This window comes from Dreissena polymorpha, chromosome 16, assembly GCF_020536995.1.
Source record: "Dreissena polymorpha isolate Duluth1 chromosome 16, UMN_Dpol_1.0, whole genome shotgun sequence".
Lineage (NCBI taxonomy): Eukaryota > Metazoa > Mollusca > Bivalvia > Myida > Dreissenidae > Dreissena > Dreissena polymorpha.
The window spans coordinates 2,824,637-2,837,316 of NC_068370.1; the positions used below are offsets into that span (position 1 = coordinate 2,824,637).

Consider the following 12,680-nt stretch of genomic DNA (forward strand, 5'->3'; position numbering starts at 1 on the left):
CTTTGTTTTGTGAAATTGTAAGTATTAAGTCTTCCGACGACCTTTACTCTGATACAATGTAATTGGCCGCGATCGAGAAGTTGACGGCCAATCTATTTTTAGTAACGGAAAACCCCTCTTGTGACGTCACACAAAAACCTCCTATTTATCCTTCATAACCTGACCAATTGTGCCTCTTAGCAATAAAAAGATGGTACAAAAGTTGAACCTAACTCGATCACGGGTGACTTGCGCCTGTATGACTTATCATAAGTTGATCCCGAAACTGCAGACGTAATTGAAAGAAATATTTATAATTGAAATAATTCAATGGGATGCAAGCAGTAATGACGTATTTTGAAATTTATTAGTACATCTGTTGCTGAAATCAAATGTTCCGGTAGATAATATTGACCATCGATGGCACACTGAAATATGAGTTAGTCCATAGCCAAAAGCATTTAAGATCAAATACTGCAGACTGTATAATTTAACAAAAGCATTGTAACTGAACAACGGGGTGCATATTTGTACACAAAGTCATCTGGAAACTATATATTGCTGCGCATAGTGCTATATTCGATAAGTTTGTAAAATAATGTTTGCCAACGTACCAACCAAATGAACTCCGCTGTGGGACAAGGGGGCTTATTGCATTTGCGTAGTGTCGTCCGTGATAAGTCTGTGCAGTTCGCACAGGCTAATCAGAGACTACACTTACAGCCTTATCTGTTTTTCGGTATAAGCAGAGACCTTATACAAACGGAAAAACACCTTTAAAGAGGAAAATGTCGTCACCAATTAGCCTGTGCGGTATGCACAGACTAATCAGGGACGACACTTGACGCACATGCAATAAGTACAATTTTATCACTGCGAAGCTGATATAAATGTGCTGTTTCTTCAATATTCATACTGGTAAAGTGCTTAGATTACGCGTATGTGCATGCCTTTTCAGTTTGAAAATACATTATATTAAATAGTTTGCGTCCAAAAAAAATCATAAAGATAACTTTTAATTTCAAAATATCTGTATCAAAACAAAGCACTCAAAACATATTAACTGTGCCCTCAGGTGATGATACATTTCCCCATAAACAATTAATTTACACACCTTAAACGGGCTTATCGGCATAAACTAGCAGCGGACAAAAGTCACAAAGTCAGGTTATGGCGAAGGTCAATTGATATCTCAATATCTTAAGTCGCGCAATTATGGGATCATACAACGACAAAGCAAGATGCGTGAGTCGAAGAAATGAACTTATTAGAGGAAAGAGATAATTAGAGAAACAACAAATAAACACAGATTGCATTGATTTCCGCTGCGTGTGAGTTCAACGTCAGGAGATGCGACCATCGGTCGGTAGAGTACTAGAAGGGGATCGATGAAGTAATTGATCATGCAAAACATTAGACTAATCATTTGCCGTCGCTGAATGTAATGTACTGTAATGAATGATGAATGCATGATTGTTTGAGTGGAAGTTACTGTGTCATGTAAGCAAGATCGAAGGTCTGTTCGGTAAACGCAGCACACGCGCTGTTACATGTAGCTTGGTTGGTGGTCGCCATACCGGGCTGATAAGGTTTTCTCCAGGTACTCTGGCTTCCCCACAAAACTCAATGCCACACACAAATAAATAGCTGGATATTCAGCTAAACTTCAAAATTCGTCTCAACTTGTGCGAATCAGTAGATAAGGCATGATTTTTGGACACATTGCGAGTCCTCACATAATGCAGCCTCGGACGCAAAGGGGCCTCAAAATCTTCGAAACACACGAAAGATCGTGAAAATTTACGGATTGCATTGCAAGCCGCACACAACTTCATTTGGTTCGAGCAAGCATCAATCGATATTTTGATAGATCTTTGGTTAGTTTGATGATGAATATTAGGAGGAGGAGGACGACGACGACGACGATGAGGATGATGATGATTATGATGATGATGATAAATACTATTACTGTTATTGTTATTATAATTATCTAATATTAGTAATAATAAGATTATTATTACTATTTTTTCGAAATAGGAAAGTTTGGAACAGCGATGTATAATACAGTATTATACTTTTAAGATTGTACGTTAGTTACTCAACACATAAATCACAATGCTATTACAGCAATAACGCCGAGGATTATTGTTCGGATGATGTAATTGAATAATAAGATGTGAGCTTAATAAACTGACAGATGGAAATCGTGTAGGACCAGGTGCAGCACAGACTCGCACGTAACGCTGATTTTATCGAAGGGTTGGCAATATTACGAAGATATGAAAATCAATATTGGAAGTTGTGTTAATTTGCATAATTGTTCAGGGTTTTGTAGAAAACGCCTTATGTGTCGCCTTCTAAATCGAAGTATCGATTACTTTTCTCATCAATTATTTGTAATTTCAGAGGCAAATTTAAAAGACCGTGAAGTCATTGACGTGAATGCGCATATAGCGTTTTCATGAACAAAAGACGGGCACGACACGGACACTCTTGGTACCACTAGAAAAGTTCAACTACCAAAGATGAAAACATGCACCCGGGGTACTCCTATAATTGCAGATTATTTCTAATATAAATTTGTATTTCCAACAATGCTTTATTTATTCGACGTGGTATGTCCATTCTATGAAAAGTAAAAAAAATGTTTTCTTTGTTCAGTCAATCCGAACTAGCAAAAATTCTGACGAAATCTGATGAAATGCTCGTCTGATGAAATGCTCGTGGGTAAAAAGGGCTAATCGATCGTCTGCTAGATAGCATTATGTTCATTAACTCACGAAGGCATTGGAAAATTGCGACAGGATGCAAGAAAAAAACCCGCATGAAAATGGACGTTTTGGAGAACAAAATTGAAATCTCATGCCAAGAATGACAAATGTTCAACTTTATTTTTGATCAAAATATGAAAGCAATAAGAATACAACTAACCCATTTATGCATAGCGTCTAGAAAAAAAAGGCATTGGCAAACAGAGTAGAACCGGATGAGACGCGGCATCCTGCGGCGTCTCATCTGGGTTTGCGCTGTTTGCTTAAAGGAATTTCTGTAAGAAATATTCTAAATATAAAAATAAATATACTAGACATCCCTAATTTTGGAAATAAATTGATCCAATTAAGAAGAATGGGAGAGTCCACTAGGCATAAATGGGTTAAATAAATGTTAATCCTGGACGTGACGGTCGTCGATAAATTTTTTCAATGTTACACAATAATATACCGCTAATATAATTAACATAATCTAACTTTATGACGTTGTGTCTAGTAAGATGAGATCACTCGTTTTTGGTTCAAAAAATGAAATGAGTCGTGTTCTGAAAAACCTGGGCATAATGCGTGTGCGTAAAGTGTCTCCCAGATTAGCCTGTGCAGTCCAATTAAGATGAAAAGTGTCGTCCCTGATCAGCTTGTGCACAACCGACAGTTTTCACGCTGCGAAAAAGTGGCGACAACTTTATTGGGGCCAGTGAAAACCCTGTGGGACGACACTTTATGCACTGTGCATTATGCCCAGTTTGCTCAGAACCCGACTCAAATGTAATCTTCCGTTCCAGCCCTAAAGAATGCCTGTCATCTGATACATTATACGGCGAATTCAATCGACAAGGTTATTAAAAATAATTACCTCTTGAATAATTTACTTTTTCCTGTTTCTGTTATCGTCACAGCTTCTTTAATCGTCAGAACAACATGTGGAAGTTCTTAAATCTTGTTCGCAGGAATCCAATGGGACCGATTCGGTCATAAAAGCAATTAAAAAAGAGAGGTCTTTTCGTTTTGGAAAGTAGAAATAACTTTCAGGATTTTCATTACCCTCATGAGGTCTTGACTTTTTATTCTGGCAATGTACAATCCCGGCATATGCAGAAGAATCAGTGTTTAAAAGGGAAAGTGATAACATGGATGAAAAACGTCCATGGCTTCTGAATGCGACCGCGTTAGGTCTAACATCGTGAGGTATTTTACGTGAGAGAAGCTTGAACCACTTGTTCAATTGATCACGCCGACGTGTACATAACTTCATTTATCTCATACATTCCCACAAGACCTTTCTTTAAATAGAAATATGAAAATGTTCATCAATAACATTATGTATATACAGACTGTATACAAAATATGCAGAGCTGAATAAAACCATGCATGACAAATCATCCAGAGTTTAAACCAATTAACTCGCAATCATCGCAATCATTTGTTTTCTGAAACAACTGTCTACTTCTCAAGCTGACAATCCGACAAGAGCTACTTTACATTCGGAAAATTCAATATGTATCCGTTAAAGAGTCATCCTTATCACGGGCCACATCCAGATCGCGACTGAAAAGATCCAATGGAAGTGTTTCCAGGCACTGATAGCAAAAATATCGTCAATCCGCCGTAACAATAGATAAGGCCACTCGATGTTGCTGCCAACCGTTTTATTCCCTTGCTTTCAGGAGTCCTAAGCAACACTAGACAATGATGAAAAATCGAAATAAATACTTGAACTGCAAAATTTTTAGTGGCGATATTTAATATGCGTTATAGAAACGTAACGTGCGTGCGTTTAATGTAAGCTGTGCATGTCGGGGAAAATCAAAATATTTCGAAATATATTTGCCAATTTCAGCTGGCAAAGATGGGATGCCATGGAAACAAACATTATTATATTAACATAATTCAAAAGCGTTGCGCATCCGCGGTCTTTTTACCATTGATTCTCTAAAACATATCAACGAATAACATGATACTGATTATTCATTTTATCAGGAAGTAAAAATAACAATAAGACATTCAAGCCACCGAACAGTGTCAAAAGGCTCAGCTTATTTCTGATGCCGTTGTTCGTATGATCGCATACGTCAAATAGGGAAAGGTCCTGGCTGATAGCAGCCATTCATAGTAAAAGTATTCATCACGAGAGGTATTCATACATCTGTCCATCCAATTATGAGAACATATCTGATAACTTTTAATTAATACATTCCTGTTTTGCGTATATAAGTAAATGTACACATTCTAAAAACCGAGATCTGAGAATAAAAAAATCATAACTTCTACGGATTAACTCACAAACAGCGATGTACAGTAAAACGTTTATAACATGTATACCATCCATTCTGAAAGAAGTAAACAATGGTAAATATTTTAAAGTAATAATCATTAACTGTTTTAAATTATGACAGCTTTAACGTAAAATAAAATCATGTACTTATTATCAAACACATCATTTCGAAAATACTCTCACGTGTACATTTATCTTCTCCAGTTGGCATAGACTCGTTCCCATATTTTTTTTTAATGTAACGTCTCGTGACCGCTGCGAATTAAGTTGTGGGAATGGTGTAACTTTGTGACTGGGTGTAAAACAAACAGTTGCATGTACAGATCTTTCTTACATGGTGCAATCTGCTAAACTACTTTTTTAGTTTATAAATCGCATGCATGATAAAATGCATATGAGCCGAGCTCTGTGAAAATGGGGTTTAATGCATAAATGTGAGTAAAGTATCGTCGCTGATTAGAATGTGCAGTCAGCACTGGCTAATCAAGGACGACACTTAAGAGAACTTCCGCCTTAACTAAGTTTTTACTACGAATATACTTCCTATAAACGAAAAATATCATAAAAGCGGAAAGTGTCGTCCCTGATAAGCATGTTCGGACTGCACAGGTGAATCAGGGACGACACTTTTCGCACATGCATTAAACCCCCTTTTCACACAGCATAGCTTAAATCGTTCAATTAAGCTCGAATGTTTTGCTGGCGACAGTATAGGTTGTACAATTTACAAGAAAACAAGCAAGAAGTTTAACTATACAAAATTCATACTGACACAAGTAAACGTTAAAACGAAAATGTGATAAGTTTAAATTAGTGACGATCACATTTTATTTACACATTTTAATCTAAAACGAATACACACATTTATATATGATATTATTTACCGGCAAACTGAATTATCTGTGTGACTGTACATTAAATTTTTGAATTATTGCATAACACGAAATTCGAGAACTTTGACAACCGTGTTTGTTTGGCAGCACTGCTTATTCCGTAACTTGTTTTTATCTCGGTTCTGGAATCATTCCCACTAGAAATGTAGCCATTTACTGGCTTTTCATGGAAACAAGATAGTATTATAATGGCTTTTAAGTTCTTAACAGCAAATCAAACATAATTATAACCTACAGGAAATATAATAGAACACAGCGGAATTGCATACCATTATAGCATGTAATTTGTCTAACTCTAACGCTTTTGTTTAGAAATATAAAGTCCGCAATTGTTCGGGATTTAGGAGCAGCTGGGTCCGCGCATTTGTCTCCTGATGTATTACCGTTTGATTCGATTAGCAACATGCGTCGGGTATCAATCTCGAAGACTTGGGGAAACATGTAGGGAGAAAAAAACAAGGCTCTTAAATCAAACCACATACGTTGTAGTAGAACATACATTTGTATATTTTAATTGTGTTTTTTTATTTTTGCGCATTTTTATTAAGGTTTAAGCGCAGTATTTGCAGCATGTTCGAAATGAAATAATTTTATCTTACAAATCTATATTACTTATTATCACCTTCGTTAAAGTATTTCTCAACCTACTAAAACTTGCTAAAAGCCGTAAATCATAAATTTGAAGTCTCATAGAAACTAAACAATACATTCAATATTGTTTGAAAAGGCAAATCGAACACAAGACGCAATTGATACATGATCACTTCAAACAATCATACACAAGTTCAGAGGTTTTTGTAATTGTGGCTTCGTTTTCTTTTTATGGCGACATTGCAATTTTTAGTATTTATCTGATTTTTCATTCCCAACTATGTTTCTCTTTCAGTAAGAAGTCACTGAGCAATGTGCTTCAACACCAAACGTAGAATAAGTGCATGCGAGTATGCAACCACAAGCAGTTTATGACACAGGAAACATTTCACATGCAATTCAATGCTACATGTGGTTTCAATTTAGCCACAACCATGTGTTTATGTTGCTTGATATTTATCTTATCAACGCAGCAACCTGCGTGAACAACAAATAGTTAGAATAAGACCGACATTTACGTACACATAAACAAACACAGCTCTGTTTTAAACAAGTAGCCAAAATGCGATCGGTACTTTCTTGAACTCTTGAACGACAAAAGAGCGAAATGATTTGAAAACATCACTGGGTTTACATGCCGGCATTTACAAAGTAATAAAGCGGTGACATTTTATTCTTAAAATGCCAGCAAATTATTGGTAAACAGTTATCAGAAAAGAAGCGCTTCTGAACTGAACCGATAATATAATGTTAAAATGTAAAGCATGGAAATATTTCGGCAAAGAAATTGCGTATCCATTTTAAAAAAACTCGTTGGCTCCGTGCCAAAGCAATGTGAAAAAATCTACAAATGTAAAACTGCAAACAACAATACCAAAACAAATGCGTTGATAAAATCGATTGTTGCTCAATCTGCATATACTAACTTTGTAAGTGTCTTAACCCTTCGCATGCTGGGAAAATTGTCGTCTGCTAAAATGTCGTCTGCTGAATTTCTAAAATTAGCATTTAATTCGATTTTTTTTAAAAGAATACTATCAGAATAGCAAACATTTTGGATCCTGATGAGACGCCACGTTCTGTGGCGTCTCATCAGGATCCAAACTGTTTGCAAAGGCCTTGAAAATTCGGTTCCAGCGCTAAAAAGTAAAAGGGTTAACAACAGTTCAATAAATGTAATAACAGCAAACATGGTTCCAAAAGCTTTGACCGCAGCCGCGAATCAATGTGATAACGCATAATGAAGATACATCGCGTCCTTCTTTATACAAACAGACAGTGTTTGTATTGTGTGGCCAGTTTATTTGGTCAAACACTAAGTTGTTGCGCAGTTGTCAATAGTCAGACACAACCAAATAAAACAATGCACTTTTATCAGGTAGATCAACGAACATGTTTGAAACTTATGTAGCTTGCCTCCGTGTTCATTGTTACACTTCTCTTTAATAATTTTAACTTCCGTTGGTTTCAATCTCGATAATACAGTAACGCCTACAGTGTTATTAGGCATTATTGAGACGTCAAGTTACATAATTTATAATGCTTAGTTGATTGCAAATATGTGAAGTTTGCACCAAAACGGTTGAACCTCATCAAATTGGAAACAAATACCTATCACAAAAGCTCTATATTCATTACATTCACTTGAAGTACGAACGGTTTCTATTAATGCAAGAATGCTTTAAATGTTCACCCTCTTATATATTTTTTTTATTTTGTAATGTTTAGTTTGTGCTCACACCACTTCGTTAGCTAATTAAATGATTTGTACATGTAAATATGTGTAAAACTATGCTCCTATCACAATTAACATGGTACTGTTTTCATTATGTGTTGTTTACATTGTACATTGAACAAATCGAAATAAACTGTCTGTCAGTCATAAATAATTCCCAAAATACCCTTAACCGTTTACGACTAAGACTTGTGTAACCGGTATGCACTATTGACCAAATATAAAAGGATATCCAGAAGTAAGTGCTTTTTCTCATGATATAGCTCTACATGAAGAATATACTTGTATGGATTAGGACACTTTTGTTAAGAACATAAGTTGCGCTCAATATTGTCCATATTATATATGTTAACAAACAGTATTGTATTTTGTGTCTCAAATTCGCGAAAATCGAAACACGTCCGAGTATAATTGTGGATCGGAGCTTTCTATAAAATTGCAATTTGGAAAACAAAGTGTTGGAACGACAATCAAGATCAACCCAGTTATATTTACTTATTACCCATCATCGCGGTCATACTCGGCAATGTCAAAAGTGTCAATTGGCCAACATTAGTTGAGTTTAATACCTACACCCAACCGTTTGACGAATCATTTGCTGGTTGTGTGTGATCTCATGTGGGCAAATTACACGAGTTGAGTGACTACTTCCGATAAAGACGCCGGGTGGTTCTAGTGGATGGATGCTGACAATATTGAAAATTACACCAGCTCCGAATAATTCTTATATTGTAGCAATAAGTATCCTTCTCAAATAACACTGTTAGCGTATTGTTTCTGAAATACGATACGTTATCATTTTCAGAGCTTACTTAGTTTGACTTAACCAAACATTTTTTGACGATGCTGCGAAGCATCTCGTCTAAGTTATCATACCATGAAAAAATTCTTCACAATGGCGACCTTTAAAGACCGAGCCAGTCCGATTGAGATAGCTCGAATTATCTTATCGGCATACCTCGCTGATTATCTTGGATAAAGGTATAGGAAGCTCAGCTATAAATAGGACAGCATATTCTGGGGAAAATATTTAATAATAGTTTGAAAACGTTTATTTTAAATCAGTTATATTCAATCCATAATATGTTTATAGATCAATGAAACAACTATGCATTTTCTGTATTGTATTTGACATTTCTCGTGATTCGGTAAATAAATTGTGAATTTAAACGTGTATAATTAACTTTCAACGCGATCATGAGTGTAAAGAAAACGAATTATTTCGAACCTGCCATTTGTAAACGTTGTAACGACTATGGTATATAAACAGTATAATAGCCGTATGACATCTGTGAAATTCGCTCTTATGCGTGCTTTCTCATTTTGCATATTTAATAAACTTTAATAAACTTTTCAAACAGAAATTACAGAGCCTCATCAGTGCACATACTTTGTTTGATAAGTCATTCGTTTGTTGGATATTGTTTGCTGTTTTAAGCACAAATTAGGTCAGATTTGGTTAACCTTACCATGTGTTCATGGGCGAACTCACGTATTCAAGTGCTCTTATGACTATATGCTCATACCTACTTTCGGGAATCATCATGAAATTATTGCCGTACTTAACGAACAAACATGCCTAAGCTTATTGAATTAGAGACAAAAAAACAATAATCAAAAGAGAAAAATTATATGTTCATGCACATGGGCATGTGAAATCACGTTCGTACACATAGCATCATCAACTTAGGAAAGGAAGCAACGAAATATAAAGTTTGGTATGATGTGCATGTGAAATTAAAGAGCATGGTGTAATTACAGAGCATGTCAAGTTTTGAATTTATCTGCTGAAACGTAATGTTATGACCTACAAACGTTTTACTGTAACAGAACGTATTTTAAGATAAGTGGTACAGAAAATACACGTCGGATATCTTTTTAAAGATATTTCTTGTTATATTTGATCGAGAATGTAACCCGCCTCCCAGTTTCGCTGAATGGATCAAGTTCCCCACAGGTACTACTTCCCCGTACCCCCATTTTTTTTGTACCCTACATTTTTTGTACCCATTTTTTTCGTACCCAATTTTTTTTCGTACCCAATTTTTTTTCGTACCCAATTTTTTTTTCGTAACCAAATATTTTTACGTACCCAATTCTTTTTTTGGCATAATTTTTGTACCCAAAATTTTCGTACCCATTTTTTGTCCTACCCAAAATTTTCGTACCCACATACACAATTGTGGTGATGTAGATAAACTTAAATAGATGCTTTTATATCAATCCTCTTTAAAAGCATCGTCACACCAGTACTGTCAGTACTTTGATTTACGTTTTGGGATGAAACTTGATTGTGGTGTGGCGGATAAGAAGTTCAATGAACTTCGATTCTAACATGTGATTTTTTTTAGACTTTAAATGTATTTGCAAACTAAATAAACGAACACTTTTCAATTTTTCACTACGGTCGCGATAATGTAATGCTAATCTAATGATAAGTTCGCGAAGCGTGAAGTCAATATTAAATATAAGACCGTTATCTGCCTTGTTACGTGATATCAAATGTAGCCGCGAGACAAATCATTTAGTGTTATGTAACCGAGTCGGTAACTTTCTGACATTGACGCTTCAGTCGGGGCCTGGGGGCTAATGTATTAGTCTCGATGTGTTACTTTTGTGCCGTCTAAATTAGCAAACCCTATTACAAATATGTAACAATTTCAATCGATTAAGTACCCAATAACGAATCGTTGTAACGTACTTTAGAGACTCATATCGAATATATTACACAGCCCATTCCCCTTTTTAAAATTATTTTGTCGCCACCACCTATATTTCCTTTCTATTAACTTGAATTAGTTATACATTGTACGTCATTAACTTATTAATTTTGTCTCTTAGAAATACATTTAGGATACAAAAATGCATCCAAACTGAAAGTGACTTGTGGACTGCAAGATGGAATGTTTGTCCGGTTGACGCAGTGGTTGCACACCACGCGCTGCCCATCTAGGCGAAAAGCATAATAAATAACTGGTTATTAAAGCTTTTCTTTTAAAAAAAGAGTCTCAACTTTAGCAAGTTTATTTAATAAAGAAGGTGGGAGTGTTGGGGCACACTGCGGATCCTCACTTTATACAGCTTTGGCGCGGAAACACCTCATAAACTTCGAAAGATGATGATGATTGTTATCAATTTTTTGTATATTATTGTTATTATGATTATTATTATAAATACTATGAATTATACTATAAAATATAATATACATTTATTAATACTTAATCGATGTAGTAAAGTTTGAAACAGCGCTGTAATTATTCTGTCATATTATTTCATGTTATTTTACACTTAAATCACAATGCTATTACAGCAATAACACCGAGGATTATTGTTCGGATGATGTAATTGAATGCTTAGATGAGAGATTAATACACTGGCAGATGGAAATCGTGTAACAAGGGCCAGGTGAAGGAAAGAGTTGCATGTAACGCTGATTGTATCGAAGGATCGGCAATATTACCAAGATATGAGAATCAATATTGGACGTTCAACTGTTGTGTTAATTTGCATAATCGTTCAGTGCATTTAGAAAACGCCTCATCTGTCACCTTCTGCGTCGAAGTATCGAGAATTTTATTTTCCTATTAATTCGTCGTAATTTCAGTCGCAAACCTCAAATGCCGTAAAGAGTTTAATGTTAAATCGCAGATGAGTGCGACTGACTAGGCACCACTAGAAAACTATCGAATATGAAAGCATGCATCCCGGTACACCGCAAATTATTGAATATAATTAGTAATGCAAATACAAGAATATTGCAAAATTATATATTTTGTATATGGTATGTACATTCTAAAAAAACAAACATCAGTTGCTTTGTTCACTCAATCTGTAAAAGCAAGAAATCTGACGAAATATGTTCAACAGTAAAATGGGATGAGCGATCGACGATTAGATTGCTTTGTGTGTTCGTCGTGTTTACTCACAAAGGCATGGGGACATAGCAAAAAAGCGCAAAATATCCCATGAAAAGTTACAGTTTCAATTTTCAACATGGTAGGTTGGCTTCCATCAAGGGAATTTGTTGGTTGTTGCTTTCCAAATAGACATGCGCGTGTAGAAAATAGAAATTTAACACACAGTATGACTAAGGTTAAATTTAAGTTTTTGGGAAATACGGAAGCAATAAGAATAACATAATAAAACAATTATCCTAGACGTCAATTATATGGGCCGCGATCTGTGAAAAGGGGGTTTAATGCATGTGCGTACCCCAGATTAGCATGTAAAGTCCGCAGAGGCTAATTAGGGACGACACTTTCCGCTTTTATGCTATTTTTCGTTTCAAGAAAGTCTCTTCTTAGCAAAAATTAGTAAAGGCGGAAAGTGTCGTTCCTGATTAGCTTATGCTAACTGCACGGGCTAATCTGGGACGACACTTTACCACATGACTTAAAACCCCTTCTCACAGAGCACGGCCCTTTTTTTAAAGGAAA

The 12,680-nt window shown here is 35.7% G+C and overlaps 1 protein-coding gene across 1 annotated transcript in view; it reads right to left on the reverse strand.

Moving 5' to 3' along the window:
• LOC127862102 (CD151 antigen-like) overlaps window positions 1–12,680 on the reverse strand; it is a 75,106-nt gene that overhangs the window by 60,885 nt on the left and 1,541 nt on the right. The gene's annotated exons all lie outside the window — the stretch shown is intronic.